Source organism: Protopterus annectens, chromosome 1.part1 (assembly GCF_019279795.1).
Source record: "Protopterus annectens isolate FY-2018-M chromosome 1.part1, PAN1.0, whole genome shotgun sequence".
Classification (NCBI taxonomy): domain Eukaryota; kingdom Metazoa; phylum Chordata; order Ceratodontiformes; family Protopteridae; genus Protopterus; species Protopterus annectens.
In genome coordinates, this window is record NC_056726.1 from 273,240,686 (window position 1) to 273,263,293 (window position 22,608).

The 22,608-nt window shown below is 40.2% G+C and overlaps 1 long non-coding RNA gene across 1 annotated transcript in view; it reads right to left on the reverse strand.

Annotated features, from left to right (window-relative positions):
- Positions 1–295: 295 nt before the first annotated feature.
- Positions 296–22,608, reverse strand: part of LOC122813255 — an 83,163-nt gene continuing 60,850 nt past the window's right edge. Inside the window, exons 2-3 of the long non-coding RNA XR_006366652.1 lie at positions 5,788–5,883; positions 296–948 (exon numbers count right to left, since the gene is read on the reverse strand). This is a non-coding gene — a long non-coding RNA (uncharacterized LOC122813255). The remainder of the gene's footprint in view (positions 949–5,787; positions 5,884–22,608) is intronic.

Sequence of the window (22,608 nt, forward strand, 5' to 3'; positions counted from 1 at the left end):
GAAATGAGGAGGTTGTCTTTTTCCATTTTACTGCTTGATATCTATTTGATAGGTAGCTGGAGAACCAGTTCAAGGATGAAGGAGATAGGTTAAGTTTTGAGAGTTTTGTTAAAAGCAGGCTGTGTGATATAGTGTAAAAGGCCTTAGAGAGGTCAGGTAGTAGGGTAGAGACAATAAGTCCAGAGTCCCGGGCTTTGTTTACAGTTTCAAGGAAGGAGAGGAGGGCTGTCATAGTGCTGTGACCAGGTCTGAAACCATGTTGTGTGGGGGTTACTAGGTGATTATCTAAGAGATGTGGTAGGAGTTGAATTTGGATACACTTTTCTAGGAGTTTAGAGATTGGAGACAGGATAGCGATGGGGCGGAAATTAGTCACACTGTTATTGTTGCCACCTAAAAAACAGCCCATGAAGGTCTGGTATAAAGACACACACAACCTGATAATTCACTTGACTTGCAGGTAACTCTGATCTCACAGAAGAGCACAGATATATAAGGCACAAACACATACCAATGTGTCTTACTATTCCACAAAGGTTGTTGCTGTGATAAGAAAAGCATATGAGTTAAATAGACCAACATTATGAGACTATGAGGATGTTAGCCTGCATATGAATTATGGTGTTAATTTTAGGTCAAACTTCAGATATTAACTCAGGGGTTATCTAAGAAACTGCAAATTTTTGCATTTTATTTTTGTGTAGGGCCATGCTAGGCCTCTATTTAAAGTGGCATGACTCTTTTTGCTCTTCAATAAGCCATGAGGAGCTAACCGGAAGCTCAACGCTACTTCCGCCTCTTCAGCTTTCCCACGAAGGGAATTAAAAGTCACTGCTGCACAGCATACAGGCAATTGTGAAGAGAGCACATCCTTGAATCCGCTCTAATAAAAGGTCCCCCTACGAGCAGCTAAGCAGTCAGCTTAGATGGATTGATGCTTCGTGAAGCCTGTAAACAAAAAAGAAAAAAAAGAAAAAACATTACAGATGATCAACTCGCCTTTTTAGCGATCTGTCTTTAAGCATAGGAATGAACTCTGCCCTGCTACACGCTTAAACTAAGACTCAAAAACAGCAAAAGAAACAGTATTAAAGCACTACGCCCCTTAAGCATAAAAACACATTTGAAACCATGGCGAAGTGCACACTACATAAAAACTTGTACTGTTGGACATTGAACTGGCAGATACTAAAAAACAGCCCATGAAGGTCTGGTATAAAGACACACACAACCTGATAATTCACTTGACTTGCAGGTAACTCTGATCTCACAGAAGAGCACAGATATATAAGGCACAAACACATACCAATGTGTCTTACTATTCCACAAAGGTTGTTGCTGTGATAAGAAAAGCATATGAGTTAAATAGACCAACATTATGAGACTATGAGGATGTTAGCCTGCATATGAATTATGGTGTTAATTTTAGGTCAAACTTCAGATATTAACTCAGGGGTTATCTAAGAAACTGCAAATTAAGACAAAAAGATTAACCTATAGAAACAAGGACTTGCACTATGTATAATAGCTAATGACACAAGGGCTACCAATATGTGTAACAACTAATGACTGATCAGCAAATTACATAGCTTTAATAGATCTTCACTCAAGATCTAAAAATAATTATGACAGGAAAATGTGCTCTGAGATCAACTCCATATGTGTTTATATAGCATTATGGTATAAAGGAATGGTCTGGTACATAACATTGCAATATTTTCTCAGGGATATGTATTAAACAACGAATAAATAGTATAAACACATAACACCAAGAAATATACAAAGTACCTAACATACCATCTCACCTACCCTAAGGAAGCATATAAACAATGAATACATTTGGAAATAATATAGTCATAACATATAATACTAATAGTGCTTAACGATGATGATAAAAGTGAAATATTAAAGAAAACCACACTAAGCCCACAATATGCCGTAATCAACCACATATGCCTAGTCTCACATAACTATACCAAATAATAGTGGAAGATATTAAGTAGATGGCAAATGGGCTTAGCACAGAAAATGTATGATTATAAAGCCCAAACATAAAGCTCAACGTCAAAGCAATTATAAAGTTCACTATAAGCTTTGAACACCATAAAGCTAACACTCGCACTAAATCCACAGTTAGAAATTCCCTATATAGAGGAACCTAAGATCCAAGTAAGGGATTGAACCTGTGATGATTCAACACCCAAGGCAAGCTGCTTCTTTTGACCAGACCTTCCAAACTACTGTCTAATACTATAAAAGAAAAGAACTTTAATGTGTTAATGATATGTTCATGTGTGTAATTAACTAAAAGATGATTGCTTTACCCCTTTAAGATAAATGTATATTTCTATATATTCCCAGGTATATATCTGAAGGTACTCTTAACAGAACTAAACCAAACCTCCTATTAACATATAGGAAAGTAAAAGAAGATACAATATGCTCTTTTAATCTGGCATAGCAACTACTAAGCCTGAATAAAAGCTGTTTAATACAGTAAGTCAAGAGATCAAACATCCTGCTCCATTACCAACACCTTACAGCACATAAGAGTAACATAAAAGGTCACAGATGACAGATGGGCTGATCATAAAGCTGAAGACAATATTGAAACAATAAAAATTAAATTAGATGATCAAAGTTATGAGCAGACATAAAGACACTTTAACAGACATCCTTGCCCACGCATACACATACACCCAGGTCTTGATTTAGGTAGTTATAAGCATAACATTACGAGCTGAAGGTCCTAACTCTTTCCACTCTGATATTGGAAGTATAATGATCCAGGTCCTCTCTCTCAATGGTGGCAATAAACAATCATATCAGAAGATAGGACCAAGAGTCACTATATTTTATTATACCTGATATAAAATAAGATTTAGTTATAACAGAACATAGTTAGAAAATCTGTAAATATTGGTTATGACAGCCATTTTAGAATGTGTTTCTTTTTTTATTATCTAAGGTTAAGATTGTTGATTATACATTTTCGAAATTATAATGTTGTATAGTAAAAGTCATTGAGGAGACTTAGGTTACATAAGTAGTGCTTTTTAGGGAATAAGTCTGGTAAGCTTTGTCAAAGTAGTGAAAACACATGTAGGGTTACTAATTTTCACTTTCCTTCTAAACTTTAAAACACAGAATGTTATTATTCTATTAACATACAAACCTGCAAAGTTAATAACTTTTTATACCCTGCTTTATTCCTGGTCCGGGGGGTTAGTGGTTAGGCACAGGGGAGGGACGGGAATAAGAAGATGCTTTCATAACTCAATCTCTTTAAAAGTTGAGCAAAAACTACTATCTGTATATAAATCACATGTCTTCTTACACAGACAAATTGAATACCTTAATGTGGGCTCCAGAACAAAAAGAAAAGAAAACTGCTTTAACACCTTATCTTACAAGCAAAAGCAAACTTTATACTACTTCAGGAAACTCATCTAACCCTTGAACAATGGTCAGAAATTAGGGGAAAAAATGGATAAGAGAAATTATAGCTTCTGAAGGTAAAACCAATAGTGCAGGTGTAGCTATAATAATTAAAAAGCAATACCAAGACAAAATCATGGAAACCAAAATAGACAAAGAAGGGAGATGGTGTTATATAACCCTCTCAACTCCTGCATTTCTTAAACCCATTTTATTACTAAATATCTACGCTCCTTGTAATAATCAACACCCCTTTCTTGCTTCATTATACCCTATTCTAAGCCAATACCAAAATCATTATATGATTCTAGGAGAAGACTGGAACGCGTACCAAAATCCAAAACAAGATAAGTCAAGTATACCCCTATCATATAATAAACAAGAGTCTCTAACTTTAAATGAACTTAAATATGACTTCAATTTGTACGATCCCTTTAAATATGGAAATAATCCAAATAAATCAAATAATATTACGTTCTACTCCAATTGTCATAAAATGTGGTCAAGAATTGATTTTTTCTTTATTTTGGAAGCACTAATTACGTTAGACCCTAAAGTGAACATACATGCTAGGTACCTCTCCGACCATTCCAAAATTACCTTAAACTTTAATGGAAACCCCAAAAACTATACATTAAAAAGAGTATATAATTGGTCCCTGAATCTCAATCTATTAACTAAAAAAGAAATAATTAATGAGATTCAATCTATACTTAAGTTAACTCTGGCTAACATTACGAACCATCAGCTCCCCCGGATATTGAATAGGCAGCAATCAAAGCTCAAATTAGGGGAATTTTTATTCAAAAAGCAACTTATTACAAAAAAACTCAACATAGAGAGGAGCAGGCACTGGAAACGAAAATAAAATCCCTTGAACATGACCTAATAACTAACTTCAATACTCAAACAGAAACAGAACTATTGAAATGCCAAAAGGACCTCTACCTTTTACATAATAATAATTTATCCTTCCATGAAACCAAAATATCAGCTAATTATGCTAATGATGTTCAAACTCCATCTTGAGCACTAGCAAGGATTATTAACCAAACCAAATCATCCTCTCAAATTTCTGAAATATTTTATGAGAACAAAAACCATACTAAAATGATGATATCATTAAAACCTTTGAGTTTATATATTCACAAACTTATGGAGATCAACTAATAATACCCTCAAAAGAAACCAGTACACACTTTCTCCAAAACCTTAACTTCCCAAAACTAGATCTAAAACAACAAGAAAAGCTAACTGAGCCAATCTCCATAGATGAAATAACATTAACAATTCAGCAAATGAAATCAAATAAATCCCCTGGTCCAGACGGTATCACAGCAGAATTTTATAAATCTTTTTGTCCCATTGTAGCACAAATTCTATTCCATATATTAAACTATATAATAAATAATAAAATTAATGATATGCACTTTAATGCATCTAAAACTATCTTTATACTTAAAGAAAAGGCAGACCCTAAAAATCCAGATAGTTACACCCATATCACTATTAAATATTGATACCAAAATCCTAACATCTATACTGGCAAACAGACTAAAAAACTTAATGGTTAAATTGCTTCCATCGAGCAATCTGGCTTTATAGCATTTAGACAAATGAGTGATAATACATTAACATTAAATACACTAATGTCATATGCTAACCAAAACAACTTAAACATATATGCAAGTGTTATTGACGCCCATAGAGCCTTCGATAGAGTAAACATGAAATTTCTATTCCAAATTTTACCCTGCTTTAACATACCCCAAAAATGTATCCAAACCTTACAAATACTATACAATAACTCCTATACATCGTTATATATAAACAAAACCTGGTCTAAAAGATTCCCAATCAAAAACGGAACCCGTCAAGGATGCCCTTTATCTCCGCTACTATTCAACTTATATCTAGAACCTCTCTTTTTAAATATAAAACAAAATGTATACCATAACCCTCCAATACTATATAACAGCAAAATCTTCTTATCTGCATTTGCTGATGATCTTAATATTTACTGTACCACACCAATTTCGGATATAAAGAAAATACTATCTGCTATTGAGTGCATCTCGACAATATCGAATTACAAAATGAACCTCTTAAAAACTAACATCTTCCCCTTAAAAACCCCTAAACCTTTCTCTCTTCTACCACTGGTAGGAAAAATAAAAACTGAAGAAATAATTAAATACTTAGGTACTACATTCTCTACAAACAGCAAAGATTTTTACTCAAATAATATAAAACAAAAATGGAATAACATCCTACTAGACCTGGATAGATGAAAAAATCTAAGACTACCATTCTTGGCCAAAGTGTTGATAATAAAAATGAATGTCTTACCTAGATTATTATATATCTTCACGTCCTTCCAGATAACCATACCCAAGACATTTTTCAAGCAGATTCACACTGAACTTGCTAAATTTATCTGGGATCCTAAAAAAAACAGAATTTCATATGATAAATTAATGACCCCCAAAAGCAAAGGTGGCCTAGACCTCCCAAACTTTGAAACATACTACTTAATTATAAACACCAATAGAATCATGAGGATTGTGGAACACAACCCAATGGACAAATCTTGGTACCCACACTTGTTAAAAATATACCATAACCATGCCAAAAGCCTGGATATAAACCCCAAAGCATTACCATTTCTAAACACCAACCTAACGAAATCCTATAATTTAATAGAACCTCTTAAATACTCCATCATATTAACACAAAAACTATTTAAATCATTAAACCTGATACAAGCCATGATGTTATTACAACCCTAACATAAAAACCCTAACTTTAAAATTAACAATCAGACGTTAGATCTAAAACACTTCCCTTGTCTAATAAACATAACCATACAAGACATATACCCATACTTAAATTGCTCGGTCCAAGAATTAAGAAACCAACTGAACCTCCCCAAATCATACTTACTGATACTGAGACAGATTAAAGAATTGTGTACAAGTTATCTCCATAACACCATCATTAATAATGAAGACATAGCAACCTGTAACTCACTTTGGAAGACTCTCCTCCTAAACAAAAAATATACTTCATGTACTTACAAAATGATTAAAGACATTAAATTCCAGAAATATATACTCATATTGGACTATTGGAGGAAAAACGTTCCATCCACTGATGATCATAAATTGATTCAAGCAATCAACATAACAATAAAATCTATATCCCTTCAAAATTGGCTTTTACCCAACTCATGATATATAATAATGCATACTACACACCTACTGTCTTACACAAATTTAACTATAATAACTCCCCAACCTGCCCACATTGCAAAGATAAAGCTGCTGACCTATTCTACATGTTCTGGAGCTGTAAATGTGTATTCAAACTTTGGAATTCCCTGAAATTGCAACTGCAAAAGACGGGCTATCAAACATCTACACTCACCTGGGAACTTATGATACTACACATCCCTCCAAATAACGTATCCAAAAAACAAGCAATCATCCTGGTCAATATTTTCCTTTTAATGAAACTTTATATAGCTACCAACTGGCTTAATCCAACCAAGCACTCTTGGGAGAGCTTTAGAGTATTGACGATTAAACATATACTAGCCCATAAAATAACAATTAACAAAGGAACCCAAAATATTAAATCTTACAAACTCTGGGAACAGATTTTTAATATCATACTTGCATAAATTACCACATACAAAACTATTCCATCCTAATTAAGAATTCTCACATCATCTCACATTCATAAACTACAGAAATAGTTATTTGCTTGTAAGAATTTACCTGTATTAAGCATACTGAGATAACCTGTTGTATTCTGTTGAATTGTGGAAGCATCTATGTATATAGTGTAAATAAGATTATTTGTTTGATTTACTTCCTTTGTTTTAACCTGAATGCAGAACATTTGTGTAACATCCAATTATTTCCGGTTGTATATGCAACAACTCAATTTCTCATCTGTTATATTGTAAAAATAAATAAACATTATTGAAAAAAAAATCAATTCCAAAAAAATGCACTAGGATAAAGCTTGCTTATTTCACATGTGTGTGTTTGTGTGTGGGTTCATGCATGCGCATTTGTTTGTATACATCTTTGCTCAGGGGTCACCTGCTTCTCAGTAGGCAAGCACATAATGTTTTATGTGGACAAACATACTCTTGTGAAATCTAGGAAAACATTGAGAACTTTTTAGGTGCTTGAGGTAGGCTCACAGTGTCAGAGTATGATAGCCTATAAATGTAGATAGATGGACAGAAATGGCATAGCACATACAGATATAAGTGAAACTATCCATGTGTCTTGAAAAATAAGAAATAAGTTAAAATATGTTTTTAGTAATCTGTGCATGTTTGTTCAATCCGCCGTAGTGCACAAACATGCCTCATAAAAATAAATAAATAAATTGGAAAAGCAAAGTAATATTATGTGACAGAAATGTATTTCAGGACCCTGCATGGAGTACCTGCAATGGTCTATTGGTGTTATTGCTAATGTGGTAGGGCTTTGAACCGTGTTGTTTCCAGGGTCTGAATATGGATCCCTATGCAAATGAGGTGGAGTTACTGAATAGCACAAATGGGTATCTGTGTCCGCATATCCCCTCCCTGTAGGCACAGAACAGTGTTGGTGTCCACACAAGAGGTAGCTGTCATAAAAGGAGGGTGTGTCCAGTAGGTTCTAAGCTGATTTGAACTTAGCTGTGACTGTTTGCGCGGAGAGCTGCCATGTTGAGCATGGAAGTCTGGGGGGTGTGTACACTAAGTGCTAAGGTTTGTTTACCTACAGGATGCATGTTTCCATGCATTTGCATAGCATGCAGCCATGCTGAGCCTGGAAGTATGAGGGTGTACACTAAGTGCTAACCTCTGTTTACCCACAGAGTGCACATTTGCACAGAGTGCCACAGTGCTGAGTGTATCTAAAAGGCAATAACATATTAATTAGGTTTGGCCCCTGTTTAACTTAAACTAGGACCATTAAATGATATTAATGATATACTACACAGGTGGAATGCATCATAGGTAGACAATCACACAGTCAGCAACTACAACAGAGCACTATAATGTATGCAAATACCCTACAATCTGATTTCCCCCCATACTCTGCACCATTGGAGTACAGACTTGGGAAGTTTAATGCTAGGGACTGCTGCGGGTCTGTTACATCTGTATGTGACAAGTGCTGAAGTCAGTGCTGCTGCTGACAGTAGGCCTAGACAGATAAGAACAAGACTGTTCAGGCCCAGGCTAACCTTCCAGGAGCTACCTAAGATGGAGATTGTAGAGCAGTACAGGGTGGACAGGGATATACTACAAGAACTCACTGAGCTCTGTTACCCTCAGCTCAGACCAAGAGCTAACAGAGGGGAACCCATCCCAGTGGAAACAAAGGTATGTGTAGCCCTTAGGATAATAGCCACAGGTGTCTTCCAAAGACCAACTGGGGACATGACTGGAGCCTCAAAGGCATCAGCATCCAGGGTGTTCCACCACTTCCTGGATGCCATGCTACCACATGCCAGTGAGCATAGTTTTTTTTCCTCTCACCTCTGAGGTGAGGGCCAGCAATATCCAACACTTTTACCATGTAGCACACTACCCTGAGGTACTGGGTGCCATAGATTGCACTCATGTACACATCTAGGCACCACTTAGTGAGGAGGATAGAATCTACATCAAGCACAAAGGCTACCACTCCATCAATTGCCAGATCATGTGCAATGCCCAAGGCATTATCATGAATATATGTGCTGGCAGCCCTTGCAGTTAACCCGATTCCCATATCTGGCACTCATCACAGCTGTACCAAATGTTTGCTACAGGGGATATCCCACATGACCATTTACTGTGGGCTGCTGGCTATGCACTGGATCTGTTGATGACACCCATCATAAATGCACACACATCCACAAAAGAACACCATAATGGGGTACACACACAAACTAGGAACATCATAGAACATGTGTTTGGGCTTCTGAAGTCATGCTTCTGGTTCCTCAATATATCTGGTGGAGCCCTGCAGTACTCTCCAGCCACATGTGCACAGTTATTCACAATATGAGCCATGCTACACAATATGAACCTGTGGAAACAGTTGCAGAAGGGTCAGCAAATGGAAGGGATACACTGCCCCGATCAGTGCCTAGGTCACCACAGCCACACTCACAGGAGGACTCGGAGGAGGAACTCCCTGATGATGTCCCTGTAGGCAGACGTAGGCGTGCCCAGTATGCCCTTGCTTTGGCTAAGAGACAATACATATCACATGCACTGACAACCTAGGGCCCTGAGGACTGACACTTTACTCCAACTCCCATACATATATTAAAAATGATGCCAGGCAACGCACACAACCTGTACCTAAGTATGTATTGGTTGTGTACTGCATGCATCAGACAAAGTCATCCCTGAACTACAGTTCTGTCAACTGCTGCATTCGCAAAGTAAGTCACTCACCTACACACCACTTGTAAGGAATACTATAATATGGTATTGCATGTATGGACCTGCTGCATGTATGCAAGGGAATATAGTAGGCTATTTGAAGAGCTGCTACATCCACATAGGACTACAGATACCCAGTCCAATAGTATGTGTTCCATAATAGTCATTGGGCCTTGTGCTTGGAATATTCACTACAGCAGTCAACTGAGATGTGAAACAGTAGGGTCACATGATATTTGCACTACTGTCTATGCCAGCAGACCATGAGCTGCTCTTCCCCCACCCCCCAACACTTCAGTGTTCCAATACAAATGCTGTAACAAGTAAGTCAGCAATGGTATATCAGCAGACCAGGCAATCTCAGGGCTGTGACATAGAACCCAATCACACAGTGTATGTCTCAAGTAATGCAGGGATAACAGTGTACATATGTATGCTGTTGATTGTGTGATGAATGATACATCTCTGTCTGGCAGCCTGTGTGGCTCATTAGGCTAGGTATGTTAGTATGGGTAATTGTGTTGATGGTTCAAATCTGGAAGTGTTTACTGCTTTTGCATGTGAGTTATTAGCATGCTGATGTTTCCACAGACTGTCATACCTCTCAATCTGTTACTGCAAGAAATCTAGACCAAGCCAGGAAGAATGGGAGACAAAGGCCAAAAATTAGAGACAGACAGTCCAGATTGTTCCAATTAACCAAGAATGTTGCTAGTATGAAATCAAGTTGCATTATTACAGAATATCTGAAGGATATAAAGTCTGACACTCAAATGTTTGTCTGTAGTTGGTATTATTCAGTGACTTCAATATACAATAATTTACCAGAACACCACAAATGTATGAGGAACAGGCCAGAAATATGAGGCAAAATTCTGGACATTCTGTGAAAATCTATACAGTTTTGAAGTATGCAGACTGTTAGTCTGTGTGTCGAGTAACACTATGAAACTCAGCCACATAATCTGAGGGAAATGCAATACTGCAGAAACAAGTGCAGCTGCTAATGTCTTATAGGTTCATAGGTTCATAGGTTCATATGTTCATACTAGGCTATCTGCCCTAGGGCATTTATAAGCCTAGCCAGAGTGTGTTTGGCTTTTGCCACCCATTTTAAATACATTTTGCTATGCCCTTTTTCGAGGTTAGTATACTGTGCCTCTGTCTAACAGTGACACAGAAGTGATACCTGGGGTAAACCTATGATCTCCCATCCACTCATCAAGATTCCTCTTGAAGAGAGTCAATGACGGACTCTGCCTAACCTGGACTGGGATTTTATTCCAGAGTGAAGGGAGCCTCTGGGTTATGAATCTGTCCCTCCAGCATGTCCTATTTATTTCAGTGCTGAGGTTTAAGTCCCTCGAGTGTGTAGCTCGATGGGATTTGGATTTTCTGAGGTGCAGCATGTCCATTAATTTCGGGTTGGACATGGCTTTATACATCAGGCACAGATCGCCTCTGAGCAGGCGGTATGCCACTGAGTAGAGCTGGAGTTTCTTTAACCGGGCAGCATATGGCATCTGTTTGAGCCCTTTGATCCTCTTGGTGAGGTACTTTTGAGGTCTTTCCAGTTGCTGCAGGTGTCTGGTAAGGTACATCCCAAAAGGGGCATTGTACTCAATTATGGGCCTGATGAGGGATGAGTAAAGAGGCACGATGACCTCCCCTGATCTAGATGTGAACCCCTTCATGATTAGGTGGGCTATATAAAATGTTTTTCTAAGCACTTTGGCCACGTGGTTGTCAAATGAGAGATTGCTATCAACTTGGGTCCCCAGGTCCCTAATTACTTCTTCTGTACTTAATGGATTACCACCTATGTGGTAATTTGTGGGCACTTTGTTTTTGCCAAAGGGGTTAACTATACACTTTTTAGCATTTAGCTTGAGGCCATGGCTCTGGCACCAGTTGTCTGTTTCTATGAGACCGTTTTGGAGGATGCTTGTGTTGGCTGGAGAGTCGATTATGGCGCCCAGTTTGCAGTCATTTGCAAACTTGGTCAGCCACAGTCCTTCTGTGTTTGCCTGTACCTCCGAGAAATATATACCAAACAAGAGAGGTCCCAGGACTGAGCCTTGTGGGACGCCACTTGTAACTGGTTTGGAGTCTGACATGGCTCCAGCAATTCTAACCATGTGGGTTCTTTCCTTGAGCCAGTTTGCAACCCATCTAGTGACATAGGAGTTTATATTTAAGCTGGTGAGCTTATCTATAATGCATGTGTGGGGTATTGTATCAAAGGCTTTTGCGAGGTCCAGGTAGGCTGTGTGGACCACCTTCCCCTCGTCAATGGCCTTGGTGACTGTTTCAAAGAAATCGACCAGGTTTAAGAGGCAGGATCTGCCCTTAACAAAGCCGAACTGGGTAGGATCCAGTGTCTGTAGGTCCCCAATATCTTTATTTATGAGGTCCATGATGATCCTTTCCATAGCTTTGCAGACCAAGCTAGTCAGGCTTATGGGGCGATAGTTTCCAGGATCCGTTGAGGCACCACCTTTATGAAGAGGCACCACTGTTGCTGTACGCCACTCTTTGGGTACATATCCTGCAGTAAGGCTGAGATTGAACAGTAGTTTTATGTTTGGGTTTAGCTCTTGGAGTTCATGTAGGACGCAGCCCGGGACACTGTCTGGTCCCATTGATGCTGTGATTTTTGCTTTGGAGAGGGCGGCTCTTACCTGAGCATCTAAGATGTTAGGGGGGCAGCACTCTGCTGGGATAGATATTCGCCTTTTTGGTGGGGAGGGGGGGGAGAAGTTTGCACTAAACCTGTCAGCTAGGATGTTGGCAATGTCTGTGGATTTGGTGTATTTTTTGTCATTTTGGACTAATTCTGAGCATATCTGGGAATTCCCACCCAGGTTCCTAACATAACTAAAGAAAGCCTTGTGATTATCCTTAGTGTCCTGTGCAATTTTTCTCTCGAAGCTGGCCTTAGACGATTTTATTAGTGCCCGTAGTTTTTTGCTAATACTGAACGGAGATGCCTTCCTTTTTTGGGATTTTGCTCTATCATGTAGTAGCTTCCTCCTTCTATTGTATAGTTTGTTTATGGCTGGGGTCCACCAAGCAGGACGTCTGCTTTTGGAGGATTGGCTCTTGGTTTTATTTGGGATTGCATGATCCATGCATTCCTGAAGGTGTTCATAGAATGCATTTATAAAGGATTCCGCGGTCTGGGCCGTATTTTCCACAGGCCCGGGGGCGTTGAAAGATTCTACCTCAGTTTTGAGGAGTGTGAAATTTGCTTTAGAGAAGTTTTTCACTGTGGTTTTCTGGGCAGGGGGTGGGGTTGGGATGTGAATATCCAGTGAGATTAGTTTATGGTCCGATCTTACCAGTGAGGGATACACTTCTGGTCTGGAGCATAGAGTCCCCATGTTGGTGATGATCAGGTCCAGTATGTTTTCCCCTCTTGTGGGAGTGGTAACAAGTTGTTCCATAGCATTTCAGTTTATAAATTCTAGGAACCTTTGGGCTAGGGTGTTGGAGCTAGAGTAATGCTCCCAGTCTATGTTTGGGTAGTTGAAGTCACCCAGTATAATGGTGTTTGGAGAGACCTTCATATTTTCTAGTGTTCTCAGTTAGGCCGAGTGGGGTTCCTGAGTTTGGGAGGGTGGTCTGTAGCAGGCTATAAACTGGAAGGCAGTTTTACCCACTGTTAGTTGCACATGAATAGTCTCTGATGCTTCGTGCTGTGCCACCAACCTGGAGGTGTGGGTATCTTTGACGAATATTGATACTCCCCCTCCTTTTGTGGTTCGGTCCAAGTTTTGGGGCCGAGAAGCATGGTATGAGGTATACCTGGTAGTGCTGGGGTGCTCTTGGGAGCCTTGAATCAGGTTTCTGTTACTGCACAGATAACAATGTCCTCCATGCTAAGGAGAGTTTTGAGTGCGTGCATCTTGAGGTTTAGACTTCTACCGTTGAGTAGCATTACTCTTAGTTTCTTATCCCTTGTGATACCTATGGAGGTTTATTTGTCTTTTGAGCCTTGCCTAAAAAAGGCACTATGGGGGTAGCAAGAGCCTTTGCCAATATCCGAAAGCCCAGGGGTGACAGGTGCAAGCCATCCCTAGCGAAGCATTCTGGCTTGTCGAGTATGTCATCCCAGGCTGACAGGCATTGGATCCCTTTTGAATGACACCAATACTTAAGCCAATTGTTGAAATTGATCATCTTGTCTTCATATTGTGGCATCATTCTTGGTGAGGGTAAGATGCTACTCAAGGTCAGGGTCATACCTGTCTGGGCTACATGCTCAGAGAGCTCCTCTATATCTCTTTTCATGTAGTCCAGGGAGGTACATCTCAGATTATTCACACCAGCATGGACAATGACTGAGTCATATTTGTACTTGCCTTGGAGTGACATGAGTGCATGTTTTATGTGGCGGATTCTAGTGCCCGACAGGCAGCTCACCGTGACCTTCTCCTTGTTCAGCCTGGTGAGTGGGACGTCAGTGTGCCTGACGATATAGTCACCTATTACAAGTGCATCAGGTGTATTGTTTAGCCTTAAGGGCTGTGACTGTTCAGCACACTGGCTTTGTGAGCTATGTGTTGCACGTGTTTTGTTTTGGGGTAGCAGTTGCTTGGGTGTCTGCTTTGCAGGTCTCTGCTGTTTAGGCAGATTTTTATTTAGAGCCTCCGAGTATGTTTTTGTGTGTTTATGTGTTTGGTTTGCTGTCGTGGTAGGTCTATGTGAGACTGGAATTGTAGTGAGTGTGGTTTCCTTCTCCTCCTGACTGGTTATGCCAGTACTGAGTTGAGAGAGCTTAGCCTCCAGTTTGGCTATATGGTTGCATCTCTCACATGGGTTTGAATTTGTTGGGAGGAGGAGAGGGTTGTCTGTGTACATGAGGCAGTTGTAACATTGCCTCAAGATTCCCAGATTCACCAGCTGGACCGGAGAGGAGATTGACAACTGACCTTTGGACATGCTAGAATAGTATTAGGAATTCCTTTATAATTGAAAAAAAGGGCCAATGGGGAACAATGTACTCAAGGGGAGTTTGTGAGGGTGTAGTGATTTTAATTTTTTAGTGCTGACTTAGTGAGCAAGTGCCAGGTAACTTAAATGCAATGTGTTACAGGTAACTTAAATGCACAAATGACAAACAGTAACTTTCTTTCAAGTGAAACAAGGAAATAAGTGCAGTAAGCAATGCAGATATCACTAGGGATCCACAGAAGCGCTGAAAAGCCCTGTTTTAGGTGGAATTAGCATTTCAGGGAAATAACAAGCAAACAAACAACAAGCATACAAACAAAGCTAGATTCAGCAGGCCTGGATCTAGTCTATGCTACAGCAAACAAGATGTACCAATTTCAGTAAGAAACAGTTCAAATATGCAGGCACTATAAGCCTTTAACCAGAAATTCCCAGCTCAGAAGGGCAGAGTCCAGCCTCTTCTCCCACAAGAGTGCAGACCACGACCCTTCTTAATGTAAAATAACTGGCCTGAAGCCCAAGTGCTTAAACCAGAACTAATACACTTTTAGAATAACAGACACTGAGCCCTCAATCAGCAGTTCCCAACTTAGAAGGATGTAAGCTACCTGTCCTACCACCATAGTGCAGGCCACAAACCTTCCTAATGTAAAACAACTGGTCTGAAGCCCAAGTGCTTAATCCAAAAGACTTAGAATGATAGCTACACTTTAATCAAGTTAATACCAAGCAGTAATAAATACAATTGAATACTTTAAAGAATTCCTGGATTAGTGCTCAAGTTATACAAACAAAGCCAGATTCAGCAGACCTGGATCTAGTCTATGCTACAGCAAATAAGGAGTACCAATTTCAGTAAGAAGCAGTTGAAATATGCAGGCACTATAAGCCTTTAACCAGAAATTCCCAGCTCGGAAGGGCAGAGTCCAGCCTCTCCTCCCACAAGAGTGTAGACCACGAACCCTCTTAATGTAAAATAACTGGCCTGAAGCCCAAGTGCTTAAAACAGAATTAATACATTTTTAGAATAACAGACACTGAGCCCTCAATCAGCAGTTCCCAACTTAGAAGGATGTAAGCTACCTATTCTGCCACTGCAGTGCAGACCACAAACCTTCTTAATGTAAAACAACTAGTCTGAAGCCCAAGTGCTTAAACTAAAAGGCTTAGAATGAGTTACACCAAGCAGTAATAAATACAATTGAATACCTTTAAGATGACACAAAAGCAAAATAAAGTAGGAAGAAACACAAATACAGTAAAAGCACATACATTTTTTTTTTAAGCGGAAAGAGAGAAAGGAGTAGCAGAAACTAAGCTGATTGTACTTCTCAAATGTTCTCCCTGTACTGGGTAGAATGAGGTAATGACACTAGACTGGGAGGAGGGTCCCAGATCAAATTTATACTAGGGGCGAGCAACTGCAAAGCCACCAACTATAAAAACACTATACCAACAGGGAGGGAGGGTGAGAAACAAATTGCAGAACTGTTTCTCACAGCTGAAAAGCAGCAGTGAGCCTTTAAATGAAAGTTTTAAACAGCTAAAGGAACCTCTAGAAAAAAAGAGTTTAACTGCTACAAGTTATCAGAAACCAACAACCAACAGATGCTTAATAAAAGTGGACAATTTCCAGTTAATACCTCACACACAGTGAAACTAGCTAGAAAAATACACAGTACACAAAGTGCTATAAATAACAAAGAAATAAAGAACAAAATAAACAAAAAACAGGATACTTAATGTTGTATATTATCGCTCCGAGTTTCCTCAATGTCCTTCCTTTGATAAGCTCAGTGTGAAATGTGTGTCTGCAACACACAAAATCCTGGACTGGAGTACATATAAGTCTGGCCTGGAGTCACCTTGTAAGTATTGACAGTCCCACTGGACATGCTCCTACACTTAGTTAAAATGAGCACAATTATGTTGCCTCATCATCAAAATGACCTGCAATGTGTAATTATGTCTATACAGACATATACGTATACATATCCATTTGTCCCTAGCTCTCTCTCTCACATGATTAGTATATCTATTGCTATGTACTGTCAAATATAGATATACCAGTATGTATATATATATATATATATATATATATATATATATATATATATATATATATATCATCATCATCATCATCATCATCTTTCGGCTTTTCCCGTTAGGGGTCGCCACAGTGGATCATCTCTTTCCATTTCTTCCTATCCTCTGCATCTTGCTCTGTCACACCAACCACCTGCATGTCCTCTCTCACCACGTCCATAAACCTTATCTTAGGCCTTCCTCTTTTCCTCTTTCCTGGCAGCTCCATCCTTAGCATCTTTTTCCCAATATACCCATCATCCCTTTTCAGCACATGTCCAAACCAATGCAATCTCGTCTCTCTTTCTTTGTCTCCAAACTGTCCAACATGAGCTGACCCTCTAATATACTGATTCTTAATCCTATCCATCCTAGTCGCACCGAGTGCCAATCTTAACATCTTTAACTCTGCCACATCCAGCTCTGACTCCTGCCTTTTTGTCAATGCCACTGTCTCCAACCCATATAACATAGCTGGTCTCACTACCCTCTTGTAGACCTTCCCTTTCACTCTTACTGGTACCCGTCTGTCACAAATCACTCCTGACACTCTTCTCCACCCATTCCACCCTGCCTGTACTCTCTTCTTCACCTCTCTTCCACATTCACCATTACTCTGAACTGCTGATCCCAAGTACTTAAACTCATCCACCTTTACCAACTCTACTCCTTGCATCCTCACCATTTCTCTACCCTCCCTCACATTTACACACGCATATTCTGTCTTAGCCCTGCTGACCTTCATTCCTCTGCTCTCTAGAGCATATCTTCACCTTTCCAGAGTCTCCTCAACCTGATTCATTCTCTCACTACAGATCACAATTTCATCTGCAAACATCATAGTCCACGGGGCCTCCTGTCTGATCTCATCTGTCAACCTGTCCATCACCACTGCAAATAAGAAAGGGCTCAGAGCTGATCCTTGATGTAATCCCACCTCCACCTTAAACGGATCTGTCACTCCCACTGCAGTCCTCACCACTGTCACACTACCCTCGTACATATCCTGTACCACTCTTACATACTTCTCTGCCACTCCCGACTTCCTCATACAATACCACAACTCTTCTCTAGGCACCCTGTCATATGCTTTCTCCAAGTCTACAAAGACACAATGAAACTACTTCTGACCTTCTCTGTATTTCTCCAATAACACTCTCAGAGAAACATTGCATCTGTTGTGCTCTTTCCTGGCATGAAACCATACTGCTGATCCCTTCTTAACCTAGCTTCTACTACTATTTCCCATAACTTCAAGCTGTGACTGATCAATTTTATCCCTCTGTAGTTACTGCAGCTCTGCACATCACCCTTATTCTTAAAGATAGGTACCAAAACACTTTTTCCTCCACTCCTCAGGCATCCTCTGACTTTCCAAAATTTCATTAAACAATCTAGTTAAAAATTCCACTGCCATTTCTCCGAAGCACCTCCATGCTTCCATTGGTATGTCATCTGGGCCAACAGCCTTTCCATTCTTCATCCTCTTCATAGCTGTCCTTACTTCCTCCTTGCTAATCTGTTTCATTTCCTGATTCACTATCCCCACATCATCCAACCTTCTCTTTCTCTCATTCTCTTCATTCATCAGCCTCTCAAAATACTATTTTCATCTACGCAACACACTCTCCTCTCTTGTGAGTACCTTTCCCTCACTATCCTTTATCACCCTTACTTGCTGAACATCTTTCCCAGTTCTGTCCCTCTGTCTAGCCAATCGGTATAGGTCCTTTTCTCCCTCTTTAGTGTCCAATCTCTCATACAACTCTCCATATGCCTTATCCTTAGCTTTCGCCACCTCTCTCTTTGCCATGCGCCTCATCTCCTTATACTCATGTCTACTTTCTTCATCTCTTTGACAATCCCACTTCTTCTTCACCAGCCTCTTCCTCTGTATACTCTCCTGTACTTCCTCATTCCACCACCAGGTCTCCTTGTCCTCCTTCCTCTGTCCAGATGTCACACCAAGCACCTTTCTAGCAGTCTCCCTTACTAGTTCTGCTGTAGTTACCCAGCTATTTGGTAACTCTCCACTGCCTCCCAGTGCCTGTCTTAACTCTTCCTAAACACCACATCACAATCACCCTTTTTTAACTTCCACCATTTAATCCTTGGCACTGCTTTCACACTCCTCCTCCTCTTCTTGATCACCAACGTCATCCTACAGGCCACCATTATATGCTGCTTAACTACACTTTCCCCTGCCACCACTTTACATTCTCCAATCTCCTTCAGACTGGCCCTCCTACATAGGATATAATCCACCTGTGTGCATCTTCCTCACTCTTGTACGTCACCCTATGCTCCTCCCTCTTCTTAAAATATGTATTCATCACAGCCATTTCCATCCTTTTCACAAAATCCACAATCATCTGACCTTCTGCATTCCTCTCCTTAACACCATACCTACCCATCACTTCCTCATCCCCTCTGTTCATTTCACCAACATGCCCATTAAAGTCCACTCCAATCACTAGTCTCTCACCCTTGGGTACACTCACCACAACTTCATCCAACTCACTCCAAAATTTCTCTTTCTCATCCAACGCACACCCAACTTGCGGAGCATATGCACTAACAACATTCATCATTACACCATCAATTTCGAGCTTCATAAACATCACTCTGTCAGACACTCTCTTCACGTCTAAAACACTCTTGGCATATTGTTCCTTTAGTGTAATCCCTACTCCATTTCTCCTGCCATCCACACCATGATAGAACAATTTGAACCCGTTTCTAAACACCTGGCCTTACTTCCCTTCCATCTGGTCTCTTGCACGCACAACATATCAACCTTCCTTCTCTCCATCATATCAGCTAGCTCTCTTCCTATACCAGTCATACTGCCAACATTCAAAGCTCCTACCCTCACTGCTACACTTCTAACCTTCCTCCTCTCTTCCTGCCTTCGGGCATGCCTTTGCCCTCCTCTTCTCCTTCTACCAATATATATATATATATATATATATATATATATATATATATATATATATATAGCTATATATATTACAATGATACATAGACTCTCCACATATATCTACATAACATATATACATATCATACACACACACATTTATAAAGACATCCCTTTTATAGACAGATATATGTGTGGATGTATGTATTGTCCCACATACCCTATTAATGGTGAGTAAATTTGCACTCACACATCCGTCAGTTTGCTCATAGGAATCAAACTAAGGCTGCGACAGTACATAATCCACTCACCTACAGACCCCTATGCCTGCTGGATGTCACTATGTAAACAGACATAGGTGAGCAGGTGGTGTAATGTATAATGCTGTCAACTCACACATGGACAGGACACAATGACCCTGGCCTGAGTTTTACCTATCTAACTGCAATCAGCCACATATGGCCATACTGGTAACTATACACAAATACCAAGGATAATAACAGTTATCTCACTGCCAGGACACTAGATGCAGATAACAGTATGAGGCGATATCACTCTGCTGGCCACACATGCTGTGTCATATAGCCTAGTTTGTGTAATCCACAAGTACTTTGCCTGCAATCACATATGCAACAGATGTAACCTGTAGTAGTGCATGCGATAAGTATTGTGAGTTATACTGTATAAGACAAGATAGGAAGGGGTTCTATTCTCACTCCAGCCTTGGTGTGTGTGTGTGTGTGTGTGTGTGTGTGTGTGTGTGTGTGTGTGTGTGTGTGTGTGTGTGTGTGTGTGTGTGTGTGTGTGTGTGTGTGTCTCCCTGCCCTCATGGGCTATCTACTTGCAATGGTTATGCACTTTTCAGCCTTGTTACTAGCTGCTGGGTTCCAACCTGCTCTCCTATACAAGGCCTAATTATGTCATCAACCATAATACCGCCAGCTGACAGTCTAATGTCAGACAAAAGCCCTGGCATGTGCAAGACATACTCTGAGCTATAGTGTATAAGACTAGATAGGCAGGGGTTCTAATCTCACTTTGCCCAGCTTGGTGTGTGTGTGTGTGTGTGTGTGTGTGTGTGTGTGTGTGTGTGTGTGTGTGTGTGTGTGTGTGTGTGTGTATATCCATATGGCATGCATATGATAACCTTTGTAACTTCGACATTGGTAGGGTTTAGTATTATTCTATTTGTAGCGGGTGATGTGGCCCCTCAAATGACTGACCACAACAAGGGCTGCTGATATCACCAAGCATTACATAATCTAAATTGATAGTACTAGCAAACATAAGGTGTGCATGCATCAGATACTGTGATGTGTAGTGTGTAACAGTACATAGGTAAGTGTCCTAATCTACATACAGCCAACCTGCACTATGTGTTTGCCTTGGTATGTCCTGTATGCAGAGTAGAAGTGGTGTTAGCCTGAATGTGACCATGTTTGTGCTTGAGGATGTTACAGCATTTTACATGGGATGGAGCCATAGTACATGTGAACTTAACTAATATAATGGCCATACAGTCCTCACAATCAGAGACATCTTTAAACCCCTTGGTACAGGATCAGCACATACTGCTTCAGTCCATAAGGGACTCAGGCAGATGCCATGTGTTGAGGTGATGGTCGCCCAGCCAGTCATACAGATGGCATGTGCTGAGATGCACTGAGGTGCTCTGTGTACCATTAGGCAGGGTCTGTTTCAAGGGTGTGTTTAAGTCTGCTAGACAAATATCTCCCACAAGCATGTAGTACTAACGTCACATAGTAGGTTAATGGCCTTACAGTGAGTCATCAATCTACTATGCTTCCTAAAGATAGGCAGCATGGCAGCATATGCACTCTAGCAGGATCACACCTTTCCCTGTATGCAAGGCACAGATCACCTCTGAGTAGTCAATATGCCACAGGCGGCAAAGACACTCATTGCAGATGATCACATACTAAAGATGTGAAGTGACCTTGTGAGGGACCATAGCGTTGTGTGCAAGTGCCAGTACAGCTTGGAAAGGTACATCAACAAATGGCCATTGCACTCAGATATTGGCATTCTGAAAGAAGAGTATGTGGAAGTTATGAGTATGTCACCTACTGGTGACTATGGCTTCAGCTATGCCATTCGATTCCTGCCATACCATTGCAGAGACATGGTGATCAGAGGCACATTAGCTGTAAAACTGAGTGGCTAGGTCTGTGTGCCCACTTTTCAACCCTGAGTATGTACATCACATGTTGGACTGATGTGCTGCTACCAGGGGACAATATTGTAGTGTCCATACACCACACATATGGACACACACAGTACCATACCCTTTGACGATCACAATTTGTTCGGATGTGGGGATGCATTCACTGTTGTATCACCTATGCTGACAGGTTTTGGGTGTAAATCTCAGACTGTCACTGCTATACTGAATGTGGCAGCCAGTACAGCTATCATTGTTTGCAATGGCATCCTTGCCATGTAACCACACAGGCATATTGTACAATGGTAGCAGCCACACAGATGCCATGGTACACCAAAACACAGTGTATGTAATATGTCGTATCGAGTCCATGTCACAACCGTACAAATGTAGTCCATCTTCTAAATGATTTGAAGAGGATGTGTATGTACCCATACAGGGAGGTATCAGATTCCACTGTTTACCTCCCGCATTGCCATGACAGGAGTAGCACATGTCTCATGTGTTCCACACACCTACAACATCAATGTGGTATAGATACTACATAGTGGGGAGACTGCTATATAACGCAGGCAGTACACACTA